The sequence below is a fragment of the Lissotriton vulgaris genome, chromosome 10 (assembly GCF_964263255.1).
Source record: "Lissotriton vulgaris chromosome 10, aLisVul1.2, whole genome shotgun sequence".
Classification (NCBI taxonomy): Eukaryota; Metazoa; Chordata; class Amphibia; order Caudata; family Salamandridae; genus Lissotriton; species Lissotriton vulgaris.
In genome coordinates, this window is record NC_141698.1 from 225,990,916 (window position 1) to 226,016,603 (window position 25,688).

At 55.0% G+C, this 25,688-nt stretch overlaps 1 protein-coding gene and 1 pseudogene across 3 annotated transcripts in view; one reads left to right on the forward strand and one right to left on the reverse strand.

Annotated features, from left to right (window-relative positions):
* Positions 1–25,688, forward strand: part of GTF3C1 (general transcription factor IIIC subunit 1) — a 2,762,707-nt gene that overhangs the window by 1,656,157 nt on the left and 1,080,862 nt on the right. The gene's annotated exons all lie outside the window — the stretch shown is intronic.
* LOC147685011 (coiled-coil domain-containing protein 71L-like) lies at positions 1,445–23,856 on the reverse strand (annotated as a pseudogene).

Here is a 25,688-nt window from a genome sequence, read left to right on the forward strand (position 1 = left end):
AGTTTGTCCTGCACCCCCCGCTGCTCCTGCTCAGGAACTCCTCTCTTTGGGCTGCAGCCATAAAAAGGTCCAGGGAGCCCAGACGGTCTAACCCCCCCCCCCCCCCCCCCCCCCCCCCCCCCCCAGGCTGGAGGCATCCGCTGTAACCGCTCGGGTCAGCTTTGGAAATCGCGGCGCGTTACTGCGAAAATGGCACCACCGTGAGGGCTCCCACTCTCCTCCCCGCCGACATGCCAAATCCGCTCTTCAGCACGGCGACTCACCAGCAGGCAATCAGGCGTCACCTCCGGGGCAGGAGGAGGCCCCCACTAGCGTCCGCTGCAGATCACAGGGCCCCTGGATCAAGCTTCCTCAAAATGGTGCCCAACGCCCAGGATCTCCGCTCTCCCACTGCACTCGTCTCACGGGCCCCCCGGCGTTTCCCACAATACCAATCAACCAGGGAGCCCCCGGGTAGCTGCAGAAACCGGAGAGGTGAGTAGTTCTCTCCCTAGGCACCCAAGAAGCCCCTTTTGCGATCGGTGGGGTCCGGAGCAGAGTCAGGTTACAACCGCTCCGCCATCTTACTTGGCCACGCTTCCCACAAAGTTTTATTTTTTACGGAAAAGAAAATACTGCTATCCCATTACATTGAATGAAACGCTGCGTAAATAGTTCAGATATCCATGTGTTTTGGTATCAAATCGACCTAAAAAATATTGTTGTCCAAAGCTGCATAAAAATGATGACTGTAACTCAAGATTCTGAATCTAGCGATTAAAGGCACGTGCATCACAAATCCATGTGGAAAAAGCCTGCGGGACCGTTTCAGCTCAACACAAGTAGGTAGCACCAAAGTCTGTACATTCCAGTGAGCCTGATGTGGCCCATCGGGTACGGTCTCTTTCAACTCATTCTGTGCGATGTGCCAGCTGAAAGTTGTGGGCAACGTTATCGAATGTGTAAATGTTTAAATGTGACCCCCACCCCCAAGATCCAGGGAGGATACGGGAGAACATTTGCAAATGCTACAACACTCCATCAAGCTGGAATTCCGAAGCTAGGCTAAATGCTACGCTGGATTCCTCGTTGTTCTAATAGACTCATCGTACACGAGCTCCTACAAAGTAAGATTGTTCATAGATACAAAAAGTCAACATGGGCCCAATAGAACAAAAAAAAAGTCCATGAGCTTCAACCCCAGCCATTCACATCTAGCTTTAGGTTCCTCACCCTCCCAGTGCCGGGCAAGTTTGACCGAGGAAGACCGCATATAAGTCGTACTTAAGGGGACTGCTGGGCTGGCTGTACATTTAGTGCAAAAGTCACCCCTACCGATACAGAACAGTGAGGTCGGGGTTTACTGTTGGCAAGAGGGCTGTCTTTGGATGCCGGGGCCATGAGGTAGGGCTCAGAGGATGGTCGGTAAAGTGCGATTCAGGTTTGTAAACAGCCCTTTGCAGGGCTAGAGGCAGGCCACGGGGAAACAGCGGATGCGCACCATGTGCTCAGTGTTGACCCTCCAGGATGAGCTGTGCCTGGCACTGTGCAGCAGCCAGGCTAGTCTCGCACTTGGATGCGGGAGAAGCTGGCCAGCAGGCGTGGAGTGCTCACCTCCCAGATCTCTTCCAGGGAGTGGCGCAGGTGCAGGTAGGTAACCGGGGCAGCGGGCTGCTATGGCCACCGCCGCTGCTGGTGCTATTCCTTTCGTGCTAGTCGCCACCGCTGGTGCTGCCCGCCCCGCGGCTGGCTCGTCGCCGCTTTCTGGCAGCCACTTACAATTGCCACACTTCCTCTTGGCGGGGGGCTTGGTCGGGCAGGCGGAGCCAGTTTTGGAGGCGCGAGGTCCAGCAGCGGCGGCTTGTCCGGGCTGGGGAACCAGTGCTGTCCTTGCTGAGCAGGATGACCGGCGAGAAATCGTGCTGCAGAGGAAGTTCCAGAGCTCATAAAGTCCTTGGACTGCGGCATGAAGATTTCAAAGGTGCTCTCCAAGGCGGGCTGAGCGTAGAGCAGCTGTGAGCTAGAGTATACCACCTGCTCATGCTCTGTCGTGCAGCCGCTGGGCGGCGCGGACTCGGCTCTCTCCCTATTCACGGAGCGCCAGCCTGCCGGTGTGAGGGGCGCTGAGGAGCAGAGCACCTTAGAATTGGCATTGCGGTCGGCGGAATGACGTTGCAGTATGTACTTAGAGGCTGCCCTCACGTTCTGACGTCAGTTCTTTATTTTTCTGCGCCAGCCAGCGCAGATCTGGAGAGCTTTACCGTAAGTCACTTTTCTGCTCCGTTTTTGCGAATTTTGTCGACTCCTTTTTTTGAGTCGATTGATTCCTGGTGCATTGAGGGATGTCACGTCGGACTAGGTTCAAGGCTTGTGTCTCTTGTCACAAATTGATGTTTGTCACGAAACCGCACCTCATGTGCCTTTGGTGCTTGGAGCGCAACCACGACCCGAAGTTGTGCTCTGACTGCCAGGCCATGAACCGGAAGTCTTTGTAGTAGCGGTCGGATAAGCTTCTCGAGGCCCTGCCGTCTGCTCCACGTCATTCAAGGTCCCAGTCAAGAGGGAGGTCGCAGGACCCATGGCGGCGCCACCACCACCACCACTCGTCATCAAAGTTTTCATGCAAGTCGAAGCACAAGAAAAAGGCGAAGAAGCATTGTCATTCTTTGCGTTCTCCCCATCTGTTGGCCAACGCGGAAAGCTGAAGGTAAGCCGGCTCTGTCCGTGGAGCTTGTTGGGTTGATTTCGGCCTTCCCTCCCTTTCCAGGAGCCAGAGCGACCCCTGCCCAGATTTGCAACATTTACGAAGCCTTACATATCCATCTATTCGGGCAGCCCGACTCCGCTGGCACGCCCTCGGGTCCCGCGGACTCAGTTGGGGGTTTTAGGGCTACGAGGCCTGCGGCTTCGGCACCACAGGGCCCCCAAGAATCCAGACCTGGATCCGGATCTGCATGGGTCAACCTCGTGACCGGCACCAAATCCAGTGACGACACCCTACCACCAGTTGTGTTCCCAGCCAGCGCCGGCCCGGCCTCTCCCTCGATGAGGACACGGAGCCGGACTAACTTCGTCGGAAGTTGGGACCGACGCCGGCTGGTACTTGTTCTCCCCTGATGTTTCCTACCGCCGGAGAGGGTGAAGAGGACTGGGAGGGATCTGTGGACCCTCTTGCAGACCAATAAGATGAACCGGATGTGAGAATTTGGATTGGCATATGCTGTCGACTATTTCTAGTGGGCACCTTGCACCAGTCCAAATAACCCTTATTGATGATAGGTTGAAGACAACCTTTATTGAAAGCTATCCTAGTGGTAGCTATGGAGAGCAGCCTCCAGGCTAAGTCTTGAAGGAGTGTAAAGCAGCTTGGTTTACCGGGTTTTAACCTCTTGAATGTCTAAATGAAAGGAGAACCACACATGATAAATATATATAAAATATATGTATTTATTACTAAACACACTCTAGTAATCCCTTTATAAGATTACAGAGCAAAGTACACACTTTAAATGCAATAGAACTTCAGTAAATAGCACAATATACACTGGGGCCCCACGGGGGAACCAAACCATAAATTAAGAAAGTGGTATAAGAACCACAACTTGACTAGACACAAGGCCTAAAGCCAGTCCAGTCTGGGACCACAAGGAACCACCCACGGTAGTAACACAGGGGACCCACGAGGGACGCGTGCAGTGTGACAACACAGCCGCAAAACGCCGTTAGCTTCTATGGGGGAAAGTCGCGGTTGGAATTTTAAAGATTAAGAACACTTAGGAGAGGATTTTGAGCAAACCTCTTTGGACTTAAAGGGTTCTAGGGCCAACACCCACAGGAGCTATGGAGTACTCTAGTTACCTCGCCCAGGGAAGCCGGGTGCATAGGTTTCAAATGGTGTCGGGAATCGTTGATTTCAATGGCGATCTGCTGCAAAGTGCTGCTGCCGTGGAGAATAAAAGTGTCCGGTGTGATCCAAGCCTGGATCGAAGATGTAAGGAACCTGAAAGCAGAGGGGACAGAGTCTGAGTCACTTGCCAGTGACCAGGGGCACGATAGACGAATGTCCACTGATGTCTGGTGATTCAGGTGTGAAGAGGTGAAGCTTGACTCTGCAGCCATGAGGACCAGGAGGCGTCAACGACGACCAGGAGCTGGATTCCAGATGTCGCACGAAGGATGTCGAGTGCTGTGGCGTCGGTGTCCGGATTGGACCCAACAAGCCTTTGGCAACAGCAACCCATGCAGAAAGAGAAAAGATACTTCGGTGTGGACCAGCAAGGTCCAGGACACTCCCCAAGTGGTGGAGAGTCAGGGTGCATCTGGAGCAACCAGGGAAGCCCACAGAAAGTCAAAGTTGCCTTCTCAGGGACCTACCAGTCTACGGACCAGGAATCGCAATGGTACCTTGAGCGAAAAACACAAAGTGCCTGCTCACGGAACACTCGTGGAGTGTAGGCCAGCACTCTTCAGTGGAAAAGGTGCTCGGAGTCTGGGCTACAAGTAACCCAATGCACAGCCTGAAGGAACGTCAAGAAGCTAATGCACCTGCAAATGTGCACAGTGTCCAGGGGTTCCGGTTCCACAGTACCCACAAGAGCTACGGGTCTCAGCTTTGCTAGGCAGTCGCGTCAGCCTCTGGGAAATCTGGAAATCCACCTCCTGCGTTGCAAATGCTTCAGAGTCCGGCGGGAGCTTATGAGATGCAAACCGGTCAGATGTGTTTTTGGTGCCTGCCACGCAAGGGGGTAACTCCTTTACTCCAAGAAAGATTCTTCAGTCATCCAGCGTCGTGCAGATCGTCGAAGTTCCAGGATTCAGTATCAGAGTTTCGTCCAGGTGTAATGTTAAGTCCTGTTGCCAGGGGTTCCTATCTTATACCCAAGGAAGGGGTGGGACAAACTCTGGGGACCCACCTATGGAGGGTTTGGAAAGAGGGGTGGCTACACCCATTTCCTTTGTCCAGTTTTGCGTCAGAGCAGGGGCTGGTAGCCCCTGCAACCGGTTTGAACTGGGCTATGCACAGGGGCACCAAATGTGCCCCCAGTTCCGACTTCAAAGCACTCTTGGAGTGCACGCACTGAGCCCCAATACACTAAAGCCTTTTTCGGAGGTGGAGAAACACCACCTATTGTCCATGCCTCCCCCGCTGGAGTTTCGTCCAGCAGCAGGAGGCCAGACTAGTGTCTGTGGCGTCCATTTTGTGATGCCAGTGTTCTTTTAAACTGGTACCGGGTTTACCGGTGTGTACATGTCTCTCCCTCTAGAAGTGTGGATTCATACCGCCGCTGCCATGACTGCCCGGGGGGGGGGGCATGATTCCAAAGTGTTTGACACCAAACACAACATGTTTCCTTGCAGGCATTCCAAAGTTAGCATTTACTGCGAGGTTATAATGCCCTTAAGAGTATATGGTCTGGCTGCTTCACAGAACAACCACGGGGAATAGATTCCGAAGGCTGTAGAGGGGCCCAGCTCATGCATGGGCACCCTCTCACACACAACCCAGGACCCTGCCTTCGGGATTGATAAGGCCTTCCATAGAGGGGACTGATAGGTTTATATGTGTAGTGATATAAGGTAGATATAGAGAACCTACATCTAAGTAAGGGGTGCATGCACCACCTTACACAGGCTGCAGTAGCATACCTGAGGTGTCATTTTGGAAGGCTGCTCAGGGGCGGCATAATACATGCTGCAGCACCTGGTAGGCCTCTGGGGTACCTATGCCCTGGGTATATAGGATATAGGATACTATATACTAGGGACTTATAAGTGTACCTAGTAACCAAACTGGAGTGTACCTAAAGTACTTGGAATAATTTTAGAGAGGAAGCAGCTAGACTGGAGTCCTAGATAGCAGGGCCCCAGCCAGACTAAAGTCAAAAAACATTTAAACATCAGCAAAAAGTGGGGTTAACTATAAGAAGCAGATCCTACTCTCCTACACCGGACTGGAGAGAGGAGTTGGGTGATGCCAGTGGGCTGGACACCTTCCCAGACTATGGCATGCTTTCTCCCCCTACTGTGGCTACGGAGGAGAGTGCATCTTACGCAGTGGTGTTGCGTAGGACGGCTGAGACCCTTAACCTCGAGCTTCCTTTGGTGGTGGTCAGGACAAACCTATTGACCGAGGTGCTTCAGCCTGCAGTGGCCTCTTCGGAGCCCCTGCTGCCGTTTAATGAGGCCCTTACAGACATCCTGTTGGGCACTTGGTCCGAGCCCAACACAGGGCTCCTGTGGATAGGATGATTGATTGCCCGACGCCACCGCCCAACCCCATTATCCTCTCTCACCACCCCACCCCTGAGAGCTTGATATTCCAAGCCTCAATTTCAAAGGGCGCATTCCCTAACACACCACCTGATAGGGAATCCAAGAAGCTGGACCACCTTGGGAAGAAGATGTTTTCTTCCTCCAGCTTGTGACTGTGGTCGGTGAACACAGCTTGTCTATTGGGCCGTAACGGTTGCGCAGGTGCTGCCACAGTGCCTGGAGGAGGCCTGGGCCGTTCTCTCCCGTGCGGGTGCCGAAGGGAAAGACTCAACCACCAGATGTGGGCTGGACACCACGACTCACTAGATTATTTCCACGTTGGTAGCCCTTAGACGTTACGCCTGATGGAGGTCTATTGGCTTCTCGGGTGATGTCCAAGCTACCCTTTTGAACATGCCCTTTGATGGCCAGCGCTTGGTTGGCGCCAGGGCGGACAACATGCTTGAGCGCTTTAAGCACTCCAGGGCTATGGCCAGGTCCTTGGACCTCACATCTACCTCCCATCCCGTGCAGTCTGCCTTTCCCCCCTTTCTTGGCTATGGAAGGGGTGCCCGCCATGTTCAGCTCTGATCCACAGGCCCACGCAACTGTCCAGCCTCTCCGTGGCCGGGGACATGGGACCCACAGTCTAGTGTCTGGGAGCCAGCGGGCAGGCCAATCCACCACCCTCCAAGCCCTCCTAGTCCAACCTTTCAGGGCCACCTTTTACCAGTGTGCGGCAGGATTCACCATCACCTCTCCCACTGGCTCAACATCTCGTCGGGAAGGTGGGTTTTGCAGATAGTCCGAAGGGGTTACTCCCTCCCTTTCGAGACTACCCCTTCAGCCATGCCACCTCAGACCCATTATATGTCAGAGAATCACATGGCCCTTCTCCAACAGGAAGTTACGGCTCTCTTGGTCAAGGGGGCCATCAAGCGTGTTCCTGCCCCTGAAGTAGGTTGTAGTTTTTATTCCGACTAGTTTCTGGTACCCAAGAAGGACAAGGACCTGCGTCCTATCTTGGATCTTCGGAATTACATTTGCTTACTCCAGAAGGAGAAGTTCAAAATGCTTACCCTTGCTCAGGCCCTGTCTGTGTTCGACCCTATAGACTGGATGGTTGCATTGGACTTGCTGGATGCTTACTTTCACATCCCTGTCCTGACGGTCCATCGGTGTTACCTACGGTAGGCCACAAGCACTTTCAGTTCACCGTGCACCCCTTTGGCCTTCTCAGCGCCCCTCGGGTGTTCACAAAAGTGATGGCGGTGGTCGCAGCTCATCTGCAAAGATCAGTGGTTCCAGTCTTCCCCTATCTTTTCTTTATTTTTTTATGTCAACTCTTTTTATTGGCATTTCTATTTCATATGCAACAGTTCATTACATGCACCATGCACATCGAGATACTTTGTCAACAGTGTCCAGTTATCAGTGCACAGACAGTGCTGAGTGCTGCTAAGGCTCTAATACAGTACCACCCATCTGCTGGGTGACTAAGTCTCAGGTGCTCAGACATGTCTGCAGTTTGTAAGAGTCCTTGCGTTCCTTTTGTGCTCAGAGAGACAAGTCATGCATGCGTAACTCAGTTGCAATCGTAACATTTTGCAAGAAAACAATAACAACAAAATACGGCATTGTCACTAGGATTCAATACAAATCGTCCCCTCATTCCCGTCCCCGAGGCCCGCCTCACCCTCCCCGTTCTGAAGAGGAGAAAAGAAAGAAAGAAAAACAGGTAAATGTGTGTTTTTCCCCTCACTCTGTCTTACCGACTCTCCCGTCTCCCCATCATGTGTATGCGTCGCTAAGTCTGTTGCATCCTCCCAGCTATCCCTCAACAGGCCCCATCTTGCATGCTAATGGCAGTGTTCACCGCGCACCCCTCCCCGCTGCCATCTATTCTGTCCTCTGTGCCCCCCTCCGCCCCCTCAGCTTTGCCAGTCCCTACTGCCTGCAGTGCGTTAATCATGCCCTCCCAACGTTACGCCATGGGTTCTCTGCTGAGCCCCACTGTTTCCTCTCTCCTAATGGTGGTCCACTTCGCTCGGGCCCACGCCAGGAGAGACAAAGTCCACACCTGCACACCGGGCGGGTCACTTGCCTTCGATTGTTTTGTTAGGAGCCGCACCGCTACAACCATCCCCAGGTCCAGAAAGCGGGAGGACGCCTTGTCCTTAGGTGACCGCTTGAAGTGGTGCAGAAGGAACTCAGGCCAGTTACAAGGGATTGTACGGCCAGTACATTGCGCGAGCCGAGTTCCGATGTCCCTCCAGTAGGTACCAAGCCCAGGGCAGTGCCATAGAAGGTGAAGGAGGTCCGCATCCAGCTCGCCACACCGAGGGCAGGACGCATCCGCCCTATGAAAGTACTTGTTGATTATGACGGGGTGAGATTAGCCCTGTGGACTATATATACTTGGATCTGGCGAAAGCGCATGTTTCTGGGGATGTGCACCGGGCTTTTAAGTATCCTCTCCCATTTTTTGTCAACCAATGGGCGCCCCATATCACACTCCCATTTTCCGTGGAGAGGGGCCAGGTCCAGCTCCGTATGCGTCTGCAGGGATGCAGCAAGCCATTTAATGAGGTGTCCGCCCCTGCCCATGACATGCAGGTATTGCATCGTCCAGTGCTGTGGCGGTTCTTCCGCAATGTCACCCCATCCTATCGCCATCTGGGCAATGAGGGACCTATGCATGAGGAATCCCCCGGGAGGGAGCCCAACCTCTGCTACCAGCGTCTCAAAGGGGATCAAGACTCAGTCTTGATATAAATTGCCTTGCATCTGAACATCTGTCTCCTGTCACTGCTCTAGCATTTGGCGCGTGAGAACACCTGCACCCCCTGGCGATCCCTCCAGTGACACCGCGGGCGCGTATGGGAGCACCTTCCTTGTGAGGTATAGTGCTCTGCGGTAGCATTTGTATGCCACCCCTAGCAGAAGCGGGGCAGGTCTGGTCCTGGTCGCCAACGGGTGAAACAGCGCGGTGATCCTTTTCGTCGTGTAGGGTGGCTCTCTCGTGGCGGTTTCCTCTCTCCCCCTGTCTGCTAACCAGCGGGCCATCCATTGGAGCTGCACTGCCAGATAGTAATGCTCGAAGCAGGGTGCAGCTAGGCCACTTTTGTCAGTGGGTAGGAACAGTTTCCCTAGCGCCAGGCGATGCCGGGATGTGCCCCAAATAAAGTCGGGCATGGCCCCATTGAGTTTGGAGAAGAAAGATGCAGGCACAAACAGAGGCAGATTCACGAAATAGTATAGAAGCCAAGGGAGCACCACCATTTTGGCCAGGGCCACTCTACCTATGGGCGTCAGGGGGAGCGTAGACCAGAAACTCATCTGTGCCTTAAGCGCCGCCACCGCTCTACCTAGGTTGCCGTCCATCAGGTCTGCTGGCTGTCGGTAGATCTGTCCGCTCGCCACTGCACTCTCGTGCCCTGGAGGCTATACTCCGGATCGGCAACCTTGCTGTTAAAGGCATAGAGGCATGACTTGCCCACATTAACTCGGAGCCCCGAGAGATCGGCAAAGCGACTCAGCATGGGGGCAAGCTGGTCCGGCATGCGGTCCACATCTCTGACAAAGACTAATAGATCGTCAGCATATAAGGACACTTGATGAACACGGTCCCCTAGTGGAATGCCGTCCCCGTCCCCTAGTGGAATGCCGTCAACCAGGAGTTGCCTCATGGCCGTCGCCAAGGGCTCAATGGCTAACGCGAAGAGCAATGGTGACAGCGGGCACTCCTCCTGCGTGCCCCTGCCCACCGCCACTCCCTCCGAGACGTATGGGCCCAACCGGACACGGATCACTGGATTCCTATATAGGAGCCTCACCATCTGCATGAATTCCCCTCCTAGCCCGTTCGCCTCCAATGCCGCCAGGAGATAGCCCCACTCAAGGCTATCGAAAGCCCTCTCTAGATCCAGCACCAGGCACCCCGCTCTGAGCCAGACCGCCGCCGTTTCCATCGCTACTCGGAAATACCTTCTGAGGTTCAGAGATGCGGACCTCGCCGGCACGAATCCATTCTGGTCCGAGTGGACTAGATGTGGGACTATTGGGTGCCAGACGCTCCGCCAGCATCTTGGCCAGTATCTTATAATCTGTATTGAGCATTGCCAATGGGCGATACGAGCTCAAGGACATTGGGTCTCTGCCAGGTTTAGGTAGAGACACCAAGAACGCCTCTCGTTGCGAGGACAGAAGACGGCCCTAGTCTACCGATGCCATATACACCTAGAGTAGCCGCGGCGCTAGGACATCCCTATTTGCTTTGTAGTATTCGGCTGGCAGGCCGTCAGGCCCTGGCGTTTTCCCGGTCGCCAGCGCCTGGATCGCATCGCCCACCTCTTCTAGCGTGAGCGGGGCATCCAACTCTGCCTTCTGTGTGTCAGCGACAGAGGGCAACGCAACCGATTCCAGAAAGTCAGTCATCGCATATTCCTGGCCAGTGCCTCGAGCTCTATACAAGGGTCGATAATGCTCGGTGAACGCCTGATGAATTTCGTGTTGCGTATACACCACAGTCCCGTCCCCTAAGCAGATGGCACCAACCGGGACATTACGTTCTGTTGCCTGTATCAGCCAGGCTAGTAAGCGGCCAGCTCTATCCGCTTTCGCATGCGCCTTGGCCGTGTGCGCTGCATTGTTGTGGCACCGCAGTCTCTCGAAGGACCGCGTGCTCACCTCGCAGCTCTCCCAGCTTAAGCATATGTGTACCCTCACCCTCCCCCTCTTGCTCATACTGCAGTAGCTCTGATTCTACGCGGGTCAGGGACGCTGATATCTGTGCGTGGATGTTCCACTTGGCCCCTATGCAGTGACCCCGGATGGTTGCCTTATGGGCGTCCCACTCCACCATAGGACTGCTTGCCGTTTCCTCATTCTCCTCAAAGTAGGATAGGATGGCAGTGCCCAGCGATGACCGGAACTCGGCGTCCTCCAACGCAGCCGGCTGAAGGCGCCAAGTGGGCACCGGGGATCTATCTGCCACCCAGCTGAACTGGAACTATAGGGGGTGTGGTCTGAGTGCGTCCTACCTAGGTATTCCGACTTGGTCAGGAGCGGGAGCAGGGACTGGGAGCCTACTATCTGTCCAGGCGAACATGGAGGCCGTGCACCGACTAATAGTTTGAATACGATTTATCTGTGGGGTGCTGTGCACGCCAGCGGTCATGAATGCCTCAGTGTGTTAACCAGTCCCGGAGGGCCTGCACCGCCGAGGTCGCCGCCACTGCACGTAGAGGCGAATAAGAGCTGTCTAACTGAATGCCTAGCAACATGTTGTAGTCGCCGCCTATCAGCCAGGGAAGGCCTGCATATTTCTGAAGGACGTGATTTAGGGAGGCCAGGAAGGCAGGTTGCTCCACATTAGGGGCGTAAATAGAACCCATTACTATCTCCTGCCCATTTAGTCTCCCCCTCACAAAAGTCTACCGCCCCTCCGGGTCTACCTGCGTATCAGTGCATGCAAAGGGGACCCCTGCCCTAACCCATATCAGTGTGCCTCGTACGTGTGCTGAATAGGTCGTGCCATGAAGTTGCCCCCTCCAGCGCCTGCGAAGTCTCTCCAATTCCACTAGGGATATGTATGTCTCTTGAAGGAGTGCAATCCCCACTTGGTGGCGCTGCATATATGCGAAAACAGAGTACCGTCGCGACGGGGTGTGCATGCCACGAATTTTCCAGGTCATGATATTAGTGCATGCCATAAGTAATGCTGTGGTGGAACCGCCTGGGTGTTCGGGAAGTGCATCATGCAGGGCTGAGGGGCAGGTTCTCGGGTGGGGATCACTAAGCGCTGCATCTGAAACATGGGAACCGAAACTAACTTTATAACTTTATGGGCGCACTCCCAATGGGGAATGCATCCAGACTAGGCAAGTAAGCTACTGCTTAAGATAACGTGACCGCAATGAGTGTGCGTGTGGGGAAACTCGCAGTCAGTGGTGGTGTCAGGTTACTCCCTCAGTGAAGGCCCTTGGCGCCGCTGAGGTGTGTTTGGTGTGTCGCTGACAGCAGAGCGCACCGGGTCAGTGCGGGCCCCCCATGAGTGTCTACCCGCTGATTTGGTATGCAAACCCGCACCCCAGAAGGAGGCGCGGCTGTGCACCCGCACTATCTTAGCAACTTCTTATAATTATGCTTGCGCAGTGGTGTGACTCCAGAGCCGACAATGCGGCCTATCAGTGTGTTACGTCAGTCATACAAAGGATACAGTGGATCTTGCTCAAAACACCAGACATGCAGTAGTTCAGCTCAGGTCCGCCATCAGTCACATGATTAAATCCGCTGTCTGGGGTGTTACTACTGGCAACATAGCATCCTCCGACATTACAGTGGATGGCGATGACGATCCGCTAGTTCTGGTGCCGCGCTGCGGTCGGTGTTCCAGGCCTCCTTGCCCTGTCACCACTCCCAGTGTCACAACCGCCTCAAGCGCCTCCTGCCTCTCCTGCCGCATCCTCTCCGGACTGGGCGCCGCCTGCCCCAGGCCCGCTCCTCGTCTGGCTTCTTTGTCCTCCTCTTCCTGGACCACTGCTCTTGCCATCCGCTGTCTTCCGAGCCCGTCGGTCGCGTCCCCGTCCTCTGCCCGGTCTCTTCCAGCCAATCCCAGGCTTCCGATGGGGTCTCAAAGAAACGTGTGCCCTCCTTGGAAACCACGCGCAGGGGTGAGGTGAACAGCAATGAGTAGGGCATTTCTAGGACTCGCAGGTGTTTCTTCACTGCCATATAGGAGCCACGCCTCTTTTGCACTGCTGCCGTATAATCCGGGAAGAGCATCACATGACCATTGCCCGCCTGCAAGTCACTCATCTTCCGGGTTTCTCTGAGCTCCGTATCCCGGTCTCTGTACTTGAGGAGCCGGAAGAGAAACAGTCGGGGTCTGCTTCCCGGTCTCTGGGCTTGCGCCCGCACCCTGTGCGCCCTTTCCACCATAAACTGCTGGGATAGTACTCAATCTGGCAGGATCGGCCTCAGCCATGTCTCCGTGTATCGTTCCGGCTCGGTCCCTTCTTGCCCCTCCGGCAGGCCTACTACTCGGACATTGTTGCGCCTAGAGCATCCTTCCACGTCCTCAGTGCGGTCTTCTAGCGCGTGGACTTTATCGATCAGGTCTTGTAGGGCTGAGGCATGGCTACGCACCACCGGTTGAAGTTCCTGGACCACTTGGCGCTGCTCTGTGACACTCCGCCAGCTTGCGGTGGTCTGCATGTAGTAATGTGAAGTCAGATGTGACCTTATCAATCCGCCCCTCTAGAGACGCCTTGGTTTGCTCTAGGGTCTACCCGATACACTCCACCGCCGCTAGTACAGTGTCCATTTTAGCCGCTAGAGCAGCCGCGGGGTCCATGTCTATCCGCCTCTGCGCCTGCGATGTGTCCGCTCGCCTCCTGCTGCCTCAACTGCGCTTTGTCCCTGAGCCGGCCCATTACCAGCAGCTGCGCCGTGGGCATTAACTCGTCCGGTCGCGGGTCACCAAGTGGCGGGCCAAGCAGGGGGGACTCCTTGTTACTACCGACCTAATCTATCAGCACCGTAGGTCGGTCTGAGGTGCTCCCGTCTCGCCAAGATAATCCCTCAGGTGCCGTCTCCCAGGCGTCCAAGGGCAGTCTGCCTTACAATCTTGCCCCCAGACTCCGGTATGGGCTCTCTCCCGCCAGTGTCCGTGCGTGCAGACAGAAAATCTTCCCCCAGTGCATCCCTGCCTGTTCGGTCACCGATTATGGCTCCAGGGGTGGTCAGTCTCGCCCAATCAGTTGTGGCAGGCAAATGCGGACAGCAGCTCGCTCTCAATTATTCCTCAGACTGATTCTGTCTAAGTGCCGGCCGTGCGGATGTGCGATCCGCATTTCAGCAGACAGGGCTGTGTGGTGACAAATGTATGCGGGCTGCGATCGGCCTCCACTTATATCCAGCTGTGATGGGGCAAGCAGAAGCTGTGCAACGGCCGGCTCCGGGCTCCCAGTGCCTGTCCCTGCTTGTGTGTGCGCAGGGCCGCAACCAGCAGCGTCCCTCCAAAGGTGTCCCCACGCCAGCAGTTCCGGCAGGTCCCTCCGCTTCCAGCTGTGCAGTGGTTGCGCTGATACTTGAGCCTGCGACGTCTGCAGTTGGAGGGCCTAGCACTGAGCCTTAATGGCCGGGGCCTCCCGTCACTTGAGAGCCCAAAATGGCGCCTGAGCCAAAATGGGGCCTCAACCAGTCCAGTGCCTGTCCACTCTCGCGCCGTCTGCCACTGTCCTCCGCCGCCGTGCCTTGTCCCCGGGCTTTTCCCGTGCCTCCAGGCGCCCCACGCCCAGGACGTAGCTTGCGCCGTGGAGCGCTGTCCCTCACCAGGGCCGAGTCTTCAGTCAGCCGCCCGTCTCCCGTACTCCGCAGTTCACCGCAAGGGCTCCAGCGACCTCCAACTGCCGTCCCTTCCGAGATGTCCCAGCTGATCACAGTCACTGGAGGAGTGCACTCTTTTCCCCGACGCCAGCCCCTGGGATCCGCTGGCAGCCAAGCCCTTACTCCCACCTCTCACTCTGACCGGCCGCTATGCTGTCAAATGGCGGCTCCCTTCCAGACTCCAGGAGCGGGCGCCACACCGTTCCTCCTCTCAACCTGCCAGTGGCTCCGTGCAGTATCCGGTCTCTCTCTCCGAGGCCTCCTCAGCTCCCCTCCGGCGCGCCCGGTAGCCCACAGCCTCAAACAGGTTTCCCACTGCAGCCTGCACGATATCGGGGTCAGGACTCTCCTCCGCTCCGGGTCCCGGCCTGTTTTCGCGCCTTTACCGCCTCTGCCAGCACCCAGCAGCTTGCTCTCAGCACCCCAACCTCGTTGCTCAGCTCCGGACGCACAGTCAGGATCCTCGGGTGATCCTGCAGCTGCTCCGCCCGGTATGGGTAAGCCTGATTCACACTGTCCGGGGAAAGGCAGGATAAAATGGGGCCTCAAAGACGGAGCTCTAGTGAGTTTCGTCCGCCATGGTACTTGGCTGGCCACGCCCCGACCTCAGTCTTCCCCTATCTTGATGACTGGCTGTCAAAGGCGGGCTCGCCCCAGGCTGTTGGCTCCCATCTCCAGACTACAGCCAACCTCCTGCATTTGCTGGGGTTCACCATCAAGGTGCCAAAATCACACCTGATTCCCTCTCAGAAGCTCCTTTTCATCTGAACAGTTCTGGACACACAGAGATTTGGCCTTACCCTCCCGAGCAGCGAGCCCAGGATATTCAGGCCTTGATTCCCATCTGTCAGTATATATCCCGGGTTTCGGTCAGAACGACCCTGCGGCTGCTGGGCCTCATGGCCTCCTGCAACCTGCTGGTGGACTATGCCAGGTGGCATATGCGGGCTCTGGTGTGGGACCAGAAGTTCCAGTTGGCAGAGCATCAGGGAAATCTTTCCGATGGTGTCCAACTGCAGTGGTGGCTAACGAAGCGGGATTGGGTCAACTGCAGATCCCTCGCAGAGAGGTTGGCTGCCCATCTCAAGCTGGCGGGCCCGGGGATCCACTGGAGGAGCCAGTCATATACTAGTGTATGTTGGTTTACGTTGGCGCTGTACAGGAGGCCTTATCCTTCTCCATAGGGCAGGGTGACGAGCGGCAAAGTCAGTCATGTAGTACCAAGCTGGGCCATGTTTGTAAGAGAGACAGAGCAAAACAAAATGTGGTGGAGGCCCCAGACAACCCCCTCTCCACCACAATCCCTGCCTCGAGAGTGAGGTATTGTGCTCCGGGAGCCCAGTGTAGACCTGAGTTTATGGTGGCACGTCTTCGGTGGTAGTGGGGATCCGGAACAAAGGCCTCCCCCATAGGAGGAAGCAGGAGCTTCTATGTCCAGGCACCCCGCTTCTGGGCCAGACCCTCACCTCATGGGCCCCCAACAGCCCTGCGGTTTCTCCAACAGTGAGCCTTCCTCGGCTTCCAGCCTCCAGTCAGCAGCGTCGTCGTCGTCAGCAGCCAGCATGGTCACACCCTCCGGGCCTGCCCAGTGGGTGCCTGAGTGTCCTTTTTGGGGGTAGATGGGCATCCATTACCTTCCTTTTATGCAGTAGTGAAGCGTCCCCTGTAGGTTTCCTGCAGTGGGCCACCGCTGCAGATTCACAGGGCTGCACTAACCTTCCCGGGAGGCAGGCCGTCCGGCAGCTGTACTTCATTCAGTGGGTTGGGCCAAATCAGAGGTCACAACTGACAGGCCAGTCAGGATCTTCTTGTTCTTGTGGGGCCTCCGGCGGCTCACCACTAGAGGTGCACCAAGTAGCACAGCACAGCAGCGGGTCACCTCCCGGGGCACCCACAGCCGATCAACGAGTCTCGGGAGGCAAACCCAATGGAAGGAGCTCCCGGATTGCACCTCGACTTACACCTGCGGCCGCGGGTCCAGGCACAGAGTCTGGGCCTTCATCCAAAGTGTTTGAGTTCAGGAAACCATTCCCAACCACTGGGTTGTAAATTGCTCTAGTTTCATTGGATGGCAGGTGGCAGTCCCATTACGGACAGATAAGGAGAGTTTTAAAGGAGCCATACTGCAGTGCGACCGCCATGTTTGCCGCCTTTGACCTGTGACCTAGTCACTGTAAGGACATGTGCTGAGATACCTAACATTTCTGCATGGGTCCTATACTCAACTTCAGACCAGACTGAAGGCTCTAGGTCATGGGTACTCACAAACTTTCTCTCGGGGGCCAAATTTACAGTGTGGTTTATGTCCAAGGGCCGCACCGGTGGGGGCAGGGTCAGTGGGGGAAGGGGCGGGGCTAGATCAACAACAACAAAAACTGTGACCATGAGGTTGATCACAGGTCCCTGCAGCGGACGCCTTCGTACACTGAGCCACCAGACCCGGCATACACACATCTCTCTCTCTCTGTCTTTCTCTCTCTCCCTCAATCTCTCTCCCTCCCTCTCTCTGTCTCCATCTGTCTCCCTCTCTCCCTCTGTCTCACTCCCTCTCTCCCTCTGTCTCACTCCCTCTCTCCCTCTGTCTCACTCCCTCTCTCCCTCTGTCTCACTCCCTCTCTCCCTCTGTCTCGCTCACTCCGTCTCCCTCTCTCACTCACTCCGACTGTCTCACTCCCTCTCTCCCTCTGCCTCACTCACTCTGAATGTCTCACTCTCTAGGTCTCCCTCTCCATCTCTGTCTCCCTCTCCATCTCTGTCTCCCTCTCCCTCACTCTGTTTCCCTCTCCCTCAGTTTCCCTCTCCCTCACTCTCCCTCTCCCTCAATTTCTCTCTCTCTCACTCTGTCTCCCTCCCTCACTCTGTCTCCCTCGCTCACTCTGTCTCCCTCCCTCACTCTGTCTCCTGTCTCCCTCCCTCACTCTTGGCCGGCTCCCTCACTCTCCTTCCCTGACTCTCCTTCCCTGACTCTCCTTCCCTGACTCTCCTTCCCTCTCCCTCCTTCCCTCTCTCTCCTTCCCTCGCTCTCTCCTTCCCTCGCTCTCGCCCTCCCTCGCTCTCGCCCTCCCTCGCTCTCGCCCTCCCTCGCTCTCTCCTTCCCTCGCTCTCTCCTTCCCTCGCTCTCTCCTTCCCTCGCTCTCTCCTTCCCTCTCCCTCCCTCTCCCCTCGCTCTCTCCTTCCCTCTCCCTCACCCTCCCTCTCCCCTCGCCCTCGCTCTCTCCTTCCCTCGCACTCTCCTTCCTCCCCCTCCTTCCCTCCCCCTCCTTCCCTCTCCCTCCTTCCCTCTCCCTCCTTCCCTCTCCCTCCTTCCCTCTCCCTCCTTCCCTCTCCCTCCTTCCCTCTCCTTCCCTCACTCTCCCTCACTCTCTCCTTCCCTCACTGTCCCTCCCTCACTCTCCCTCCCTCACTCTCCCTCCCTCACTCTCCTTCCCTCACTCTCCTTCCCTCACTCTCCTTCCCTCGCTCTGTCCTTCCCTCACTCTCCTTCCCTCACTCTCTTTCCCTCTCCCTCCTTGCCTCTCCCTCCCTCACTCTCCCTCACTCTCTCCTTCCCTCACTCTCTCCTTCTCCCTCTCTCCCTCCCTCCCTCTCTCCCTCCCTCGCTCCCTCCCTCTCTCCCTCACTCGCTCTCTCCCTCCCTCTTTCCCTCCCTCGCTCTCTCATTCCCTCACTCTCTCCTTCCCTCGCTCTCCCTTTCTCTCCCTCCCTCTCCCTCGCCCTTCCTCCCTCTCCCTCGCCCTCCCTTCTCGCCTTCACTCTTTCCTTCCCTCACTCTCTCCTTCCCTCACTCTCTCCTTCCCTCGCACTCTCCTTCCCTCTCCCTCCCTCTCCCACCCTCACTCTCCCTCCCTCCCTCACCCTCACTCTCCCTCCCTCACTCTCTTCTTCCCTTACTCTCTCCTTCCCTCACTCTTTCCTTCCCTCACTCTCTCCTTCCCTCTCTCTCTCCCTCCCTCACTTTCCTTCCCTCACTCTCCTTCCCTCACTCTCCTTCCCTCGCACTCTCCTTCCCTCGCACTCTCCTTCCCTCGCACTCCCTAGCCCTCCCTCTCTTCTCACCCTCCCTCTCTTCTCACCCTCACTCGCTCCTCACCCTCACTCGCTCCTCACCCTCACTCGCTCCTCACCCTCACTCGCTCCTCACCCTCACTCTCCCTCCCTCACTCTCCCTCGCCCTTGCCCTCCTCGCCCTACCTCGCTCTCACTCTCCCTCGCCCGCACTCTCCTGCCCGCACTCTCCTGCCCTCATTCTCCTGCCCTCACTCTCCTGCCCTCACTCTCCTGCCCTCACTCTCCTGCCCTCACTCTCCTGCCCTCACTCTCCTGTCCTCACTCTCCTGTCCTCACTCTCCTGCCCTCACTCTCCTGCCCTTACTCTCCTGCCCTCACTCTCCCTCGTCCTCACTCTCCTTCCCTCCCTCTCCATCCCTCCCTCTCCATCCCTCCCTGTCCCTCCCTTTCTCCCTCCCTCACCTTGCCCGTGTGTGCCCGGGCTGAGACAGCTTCTGGGCAGGCACACACACAAACACAGCCTCACCGGAGCACTTCACAGGTCTTCAAAAGACCATTCGTATGTTAATAAGGCTTTGTCACCTCTTAGCCCCCCTGCAGCCCCACTCTGACTATGAAGGGAATCGCCCGGCCCCCACAGAGCAGCAGTCTGAGTCGCGCCGCCGCAGGGGTGTTTGCTGACACTGTAAAAAAAAAATTTTTTAAACACGGCTACATGTCTGCAAGGTCCGCGGGCCGCCAGGGAAGGCTTGCCGGGCTGCTGACGGCCCGCGGGCCGTACTACGAGTACCCGTGCTCTAGGTCATTGCTGTAGGAGAGTAGGGTCTGCAATCCTATGATCACCCCAGATTTTTGCTTTTTGCTTCACTGGTTTATGACTTCCCTGGCTGTGGGCCTGCTAATCAGACCCACAGCCTAGCTGTTCTCTCTCTAAATTGACACGTGTACCTTAGGTGCATTTACCAATTGGTACTGGGCCACCTTATCAGTCTCTGTATCCAGGGCATAGGTGTACCCAGGGCCTACCAGGGGCTGCAGCATGTATTATGCCACCCCTGGCTGGCCATCTAAATCTGACACAACTGGCTGCACGACAGCTGGGGCAAGGTGGTGTAATCACCCTTTGCTTTAGATATAGTATTCCTATATCTAACCCTAAAATGGACACATGTATTCCTATCAGTCACTCCTATGGCAGGCCTTATCAATCCTGAAGGCAGAGTGCTTGGAATTATGTGAGATGGCGCTCTGGCATGAGCTGAGCCCGTTTGCAGCCTGCGGAACCAAGTCCTAATAGCTGTTCCATGATAACGCGTACCATATACTCTTAAGTGCATTATAATCCTCGCGGTTATTTGCCAACTTTGGTATCGCTTTATCAAAACATGTCGAGTAAGGTGTCATACGAATTGGAATACTAACCCCTCGCCAATTCTGGCGACGGGGTTAGCATTCCACCCTTCTAGAGGGACACGACATGTATGTAACTGTGAACCCCGGTTAAAGTGAACTCGAGCCTCAGCATCACAAAATGGATGCTGCCACCACAGACACAAGTCTGACCCCCTGCAGCTGGGAGTCCTTCCAGCGAGGGGAGCTTGGACAAAGGGTTTCCTGTCAGGGGCGGTGCTAGCACCATCCCAGACAGGGTTTTGTGTATCCTGGGTAGGCAGGGCTTTACAGGAAGGTGACTGCAAGTGGCACCCCGGTGCTCACTACGCATCTGCCGGCTAGAACCAGTTCCAGGGGCACACCAGCCCCTGAGCTGGGGAAAGTCCGGCATGGGAGAGGGGTGTAACCACACCTCTTCCTGGTCCCACCCATGGGCAGGACCTAGTCGCGTGCCAGCCCCTTTCTTTAGTGTAAAGGTAGGAGCGGGCCCCCTTCCCAAATTGGATAATTCTGAATCTTGATGACTTTCCACGAAAGAACTCTTGAACCTTTCTGAAGACTCTCCCTTGTGGCTAAGGAGTAGCCACCCTGCACCAGCGGGCACCATCTAAGCGCATGCGGTTTGCTGCAAGTCCATCCTACGGATCAAGACTGCCCAGCTCTACAAGAACCGGATTCCCTGGCACCTCTGACCTCTACCTACATCATCAGCCCAGCTGAAGTTCGTGGGTGTGACGAGACCTGAAGGGACCGGCCATCTTCAAGACTGCACGACGCTTATCCAGCACGACCGCCGAGGGATCCTCGAGTGAGTGCTTTGGGGTCTGAGAAGCCCTAACCCTGAGCAGCTCCAGCACCGAAGTCCAGCCCCCCAGCATCCACGAGATCTGCGTGGGGCCCTTCTGCTCTTTGCTGCTCACCGCGTTGTCCGGCTACTTGCCTGCTGGCTTGTGGCCCTCCCGACGACGAACCACGACACTTCCATCGCTGGTCTGGTTGCTCCAGACTGGCCCTTGCTCCCCACCAACAGAGGAGCACCCCGGACCCTCCTGGTCCACTCCCGACGCCATCTTGAGTCCACCGCGTGGGCTTGCCTTTGCCAAGGTTTGTTGCCCCAATCCTGGGTCCAGCATCGCCGACAGCAGACACCTTCGTGGGACAGCTCGCACCTCCATCCTGGTCGCCGACAACGCCTCCTGGTCCGGGAGACTGCAGAGCCCAGCGTCGCCCACTCACCTGGTCGAGGTGACTTCATCCGGTGCCATCCTGGTGCCCATCTGATCACTGGCTAGTGATCAAGAACTGAGTCCCCTCTGCTTTCAGGTCGTCTCCATCATCGATCCAGGCTTGGATCACATCGAACTTCATCACTGGTCGCCTGCCAGCAACTTCTTCTTTCAGGCTCCATAGACTGTAACGAGGATTCCCGACGTCTTTTGAACCCTATGCAGCCGCAGCCCCTGGGCTAGGTAACTTGAGCATTTCGGTGCTCCAACGTAGGTTCACTATCTAAGTGTCTAGATCCTTTTTCGTTTTCAGCCTAACTAGTTGGATTCGTCCGATAACACTAACTTTACGAAATCTAGCATCCATAGACTTTGTCCCGCATCCCGCGTGAGAGTGCACACTCTGCACCCGATCTCCCTAGGCCTCCTGCTCCTAACCTGAAGGTTCAGTAGTGTAGTCCTAGCGATCCTGAAGCCTCTGGATCCAGTTACTTACCTGCTATTATTTCGCATTCCACTTTTGTAGTATATGGTTTTTCGTGCCCCTCGGGCATTTGTGTAAATTGTGCAACTTAAAGTATTTTCTTAAGAGTTTTGTTGTGTGCTTAGCTCCCTGACTCATAAAGAGATCAGGGTAGACTTGTTATAAATAAATATCCTTTTATTTTCATAACAACTTGTGTGGTGTCCTTTCACTTTTTGTTCAAGGGGTATATGTGATGGTATAACAGCTGGCTTAACACGCCCTCTAGAGTTTAGCCTAAAGCCTGCTCTTGTCCATGATACTAGGATAGCTGGTCTATAAGGTTGACTTACAACCAATCATCAATAAGGGTAGTTTGGAATGATACATAGTGATCACTAGAATAGTGAGCACTGCATATCAGGCCAACTTCTCACAATTGCCAAGCAAGCATTCTACAGGGAGGTCTGCACTGATCACAACCTTCTTAAGGTAGGTTACCCCTCCCCAGGAGAAATTAACAACTGCCATACTATGGATGGTACTGACGTTGCTAGCATTGATCACTCAGTAAGTCTCACCAGGTAAGACTTGTCCAGGGTCCACAAAGTCTGGTATCACCATTGTGACACTTGCCCCTGTGTCCCTGTAGGCCTCAGCCTTTTTCTCATTGATTAAAGGTGTTTGTCTGTACTTGCCCAGATTACTGGGACTCACAAAGGAGTTCCTATCCATGCCTCAATCACAGATCAAAACAGTTTGAGTTGGCACTCTGACTAGGCCAGAGTCCATCTCAGATCCCAGGGTTAACCCTACTACACCCTTCTGCTGGGAACCACCACTTGTAGCTGTACTAAGGGGAACAGTTGTCTTGGGGGCAATGGTGGCTGGAGCGGTCTCCTTTTTGGTGCAGTCACGGGTCCAGTGACTATTAACCTTACAAACGTTGCACCATGGTTTTCTTTGGCCTTCTTACTTTTTAGATTGGGGACTCCCACCATTAGAATCTTTTTGTGAAGACTTCTGGTCTTTACTTTCCTCCCCACCATTTTGGTCTTGCTTCTTTTGGTCAACACCTTGGTTCTGTACCTTCTGCTTCACCCTGGTTCTGACCCATTTGTCTGCCTTCTTTCCCAATTATTGGGGAGAGGTCAAATCAGAGTCAACCAAGTGCTGATACAACAGCTGGTTCTGACAGTTATTAAGAATCTGTTCTCTCGTGATTAGATTATACAATCCTGTATAGTCACACACTTTACTGCCCAGTAACCAGCCCTCCAGAGCCTTAGTAGCACAATCTACAAAGTCAACCCAGTCCAGAGTCTGTGTCTTTTGGGTGTTTCTGAACTGCAATCTGTACCGTCAGTGGTTAGGCCAAACCTATCTATTAGAGAACTCTTCAGGACACTGTAATTGTCAGCATCCTCTTCTCTTACAGTGAGGAGCTTGTCTCTACCTTTGTCTGCAAAGGAGAGCCACAAAATTCCTGCCCACTGCTCCTGGGGTACCTTCTGTACTTTGCAGGCCCTCTCCAGTGCAGTCACCCACTTGTGGATTTTATCCCCAGTCTGATAGGGAGGAACATCATTGTTCAGGTTGCTATGGACATAAGACCTATTCCTACCTCTAGGGATAATGCTGCCACCATGGGGCTCTAGCCCCATCTTTTGTCTCTCTCTTTCAAGAGCTAGGGTCTCCTTTTCTAAGGCTACTTCTTGTCTCCTTATCCTTAGCTTGGCTTCTCTCATCCTAGTTTCATGTTCCCTCTTCTCAAGTGAGGTACCCCTCCTATGAGCAGAGGCAGAAGACCCTATAGATGTACCAGAATGAGTAGCTTCCACAGAAGGTGATCTATTCCTTCTTGACACACCACCAACTCTGCTTGGGTGGGAAAAGGGGAGGCCCATTTTGGCCTTCCTCCTCTCCAGTCAGATCTGGATTACCCAGATATAGGTCATTGTCACATGTCTGGTTGTCATCAATGTCAGAGTCCTGGTGAGGCAACCCACCAGGGTTCTCTTCCTCTGATGTAACTACCCCAGTGCCCACCCTATCAGGGTCAGATGATTTCTTAAAGTCATCTAGCATTAACACCTCTACAAGGCGTTGGGTTTTAGGATTTAGTCCTGGCCTAAATTTTCTCATTGCGCACAAAGTCCTTAACTCTTGGAAAGGAAATGTGGCATACTTAGATGTCTGTTCTGGACTTACATCTGGGGCAGACCCACTAGGTCCTTCTCTTGAGGTCATCACTCTAGTGAGGTGTGGTGTTTGCACCTACCTACACAATTTGGTTTCCTACTAAACGTCTCTTGAGTTGTAGAAAGGGTGTGCTAGGCCCTTTACACACAACTCTAAGTTCAGTAGCACTTACTGTATTCTACGCTTGATTTATATGTACCTACTGGTACCTTTAGTGATTTTTCAAATGATATTCTCAAGATTATCTGGTAAAACAAAGCATGCTGGAATCCCACACACTGCACACCAATGTGAGAAGTTGGCCTGGCATATGATGTCCACTATTCTAGTGTGCATCTTGCACCAAACCAAACGACCCTTATTGATGGTAGGTTTAAGATAACCTTTATAGAAAGCTATACTGGTGGTAGCTGTGGAGAGCAGCCTTCTGGCTAAGTCTTGAAGGAATGTAAAGCAGCTTATTTTACCAGTCATAATCTCTTCTATGATCAAATGAAAGTACACAGCACAAGGTATATATCAAATATATATGTATTTATTCTAAACACAACCCCTCTAGTCTCTTTGAGGCTAGAGGCAAAAGTTCAATGCAAGAACTTAAATAGCACACAGCAAACTAGCACATTATACATTTTGTCCTAGGGGCCTCACAAACCATATACTAAAAAAGTGTTATAAGAACCACGTGAGGGAGGGGCGTGGTTTGGGCGCCGATGGAGCAGACGGCGTGAGCCGATAGCTCCGTGCCCAATCCCGACGTTTATCCTATGAAAACATCCTGAGGGTAGCTTAAGGTACCGGAGGCTACATCGGACGGCAAGAGGCACACTCGGAGCTCCAAATCCTGGTTACCGGAGGCTCTGGAGAGCGGTGAGGAAGCCTGGAAGGGCCGGAGGTCCAGTGGAGGGGACCCGTGTACTGGCGGCGAGCATCGCATACGGGAGCCGCGCTACAGAGCTGAGGCAGGGGAGACTGATTAAGGCTGTCGGGAGTGTGGAAAGAAAGGCGGCCAGCTGACACGCCAAAGTAACAGGCGAGAGGGTCGTGGTGGGCTGGAGGTAGCGGACTCGGACCAACGGAGGAGGAGCTCGCCTAATAGATCAAAATGGCGGCCGGCACGAAGAACGCCTAGGGAGAGTTGCGCACCGGGGCAAGTTTCGGCGGCGGGGCGGTGACGCCTTCGGAGCTGGGGAACTGCGCGCTGAGCATGCCCGACGGTGATACCGGAGTCTGGAGGGACTGGAGCAGCTGGTGGGGTGCCCGCGGAGAATCCCCGATTAAGAACAGAAGGGCGTCCTGAGGCAGGAGCACTGAGGACAGAGGTCAATCGGTGGGTGTACTCCCTCTACGGCCCTGGTGAGTGCGGAGCAACGGGCCTGCGCTTGGCACTGTGGGGGCGGGAGCGGGCCTGCTGCGCTGCACGGAGAAGGGGACCGGGGGATGCAGCTGCAGGCATAGGGACGGAGGGGGCCAGAACTGTGGGGAGCGCTACCCGAACTGCCGTCTTTTGCCCGCCCACGGCAAGGAGGTCTAGGAGTGCGTGGCCAAGGGACTGTTGGGGGGCCTATCCTGGCCGGATTGTTGGCACCCCAGGCCCGTGGAGATCACAGGGACTTGGGCAGTGCACTAAGAGGTCCCATGATACGTGGCACTGCGAATGGACTAGCGGCTGGAGAGCTACAGGAGGGGGATACGAGCTCGGTGCCCAACATACGCGGAACAAGGCGTTGGAACAAACACGTGCTTTTCGGGATTCCTTGCCTCTGAGGGAGACC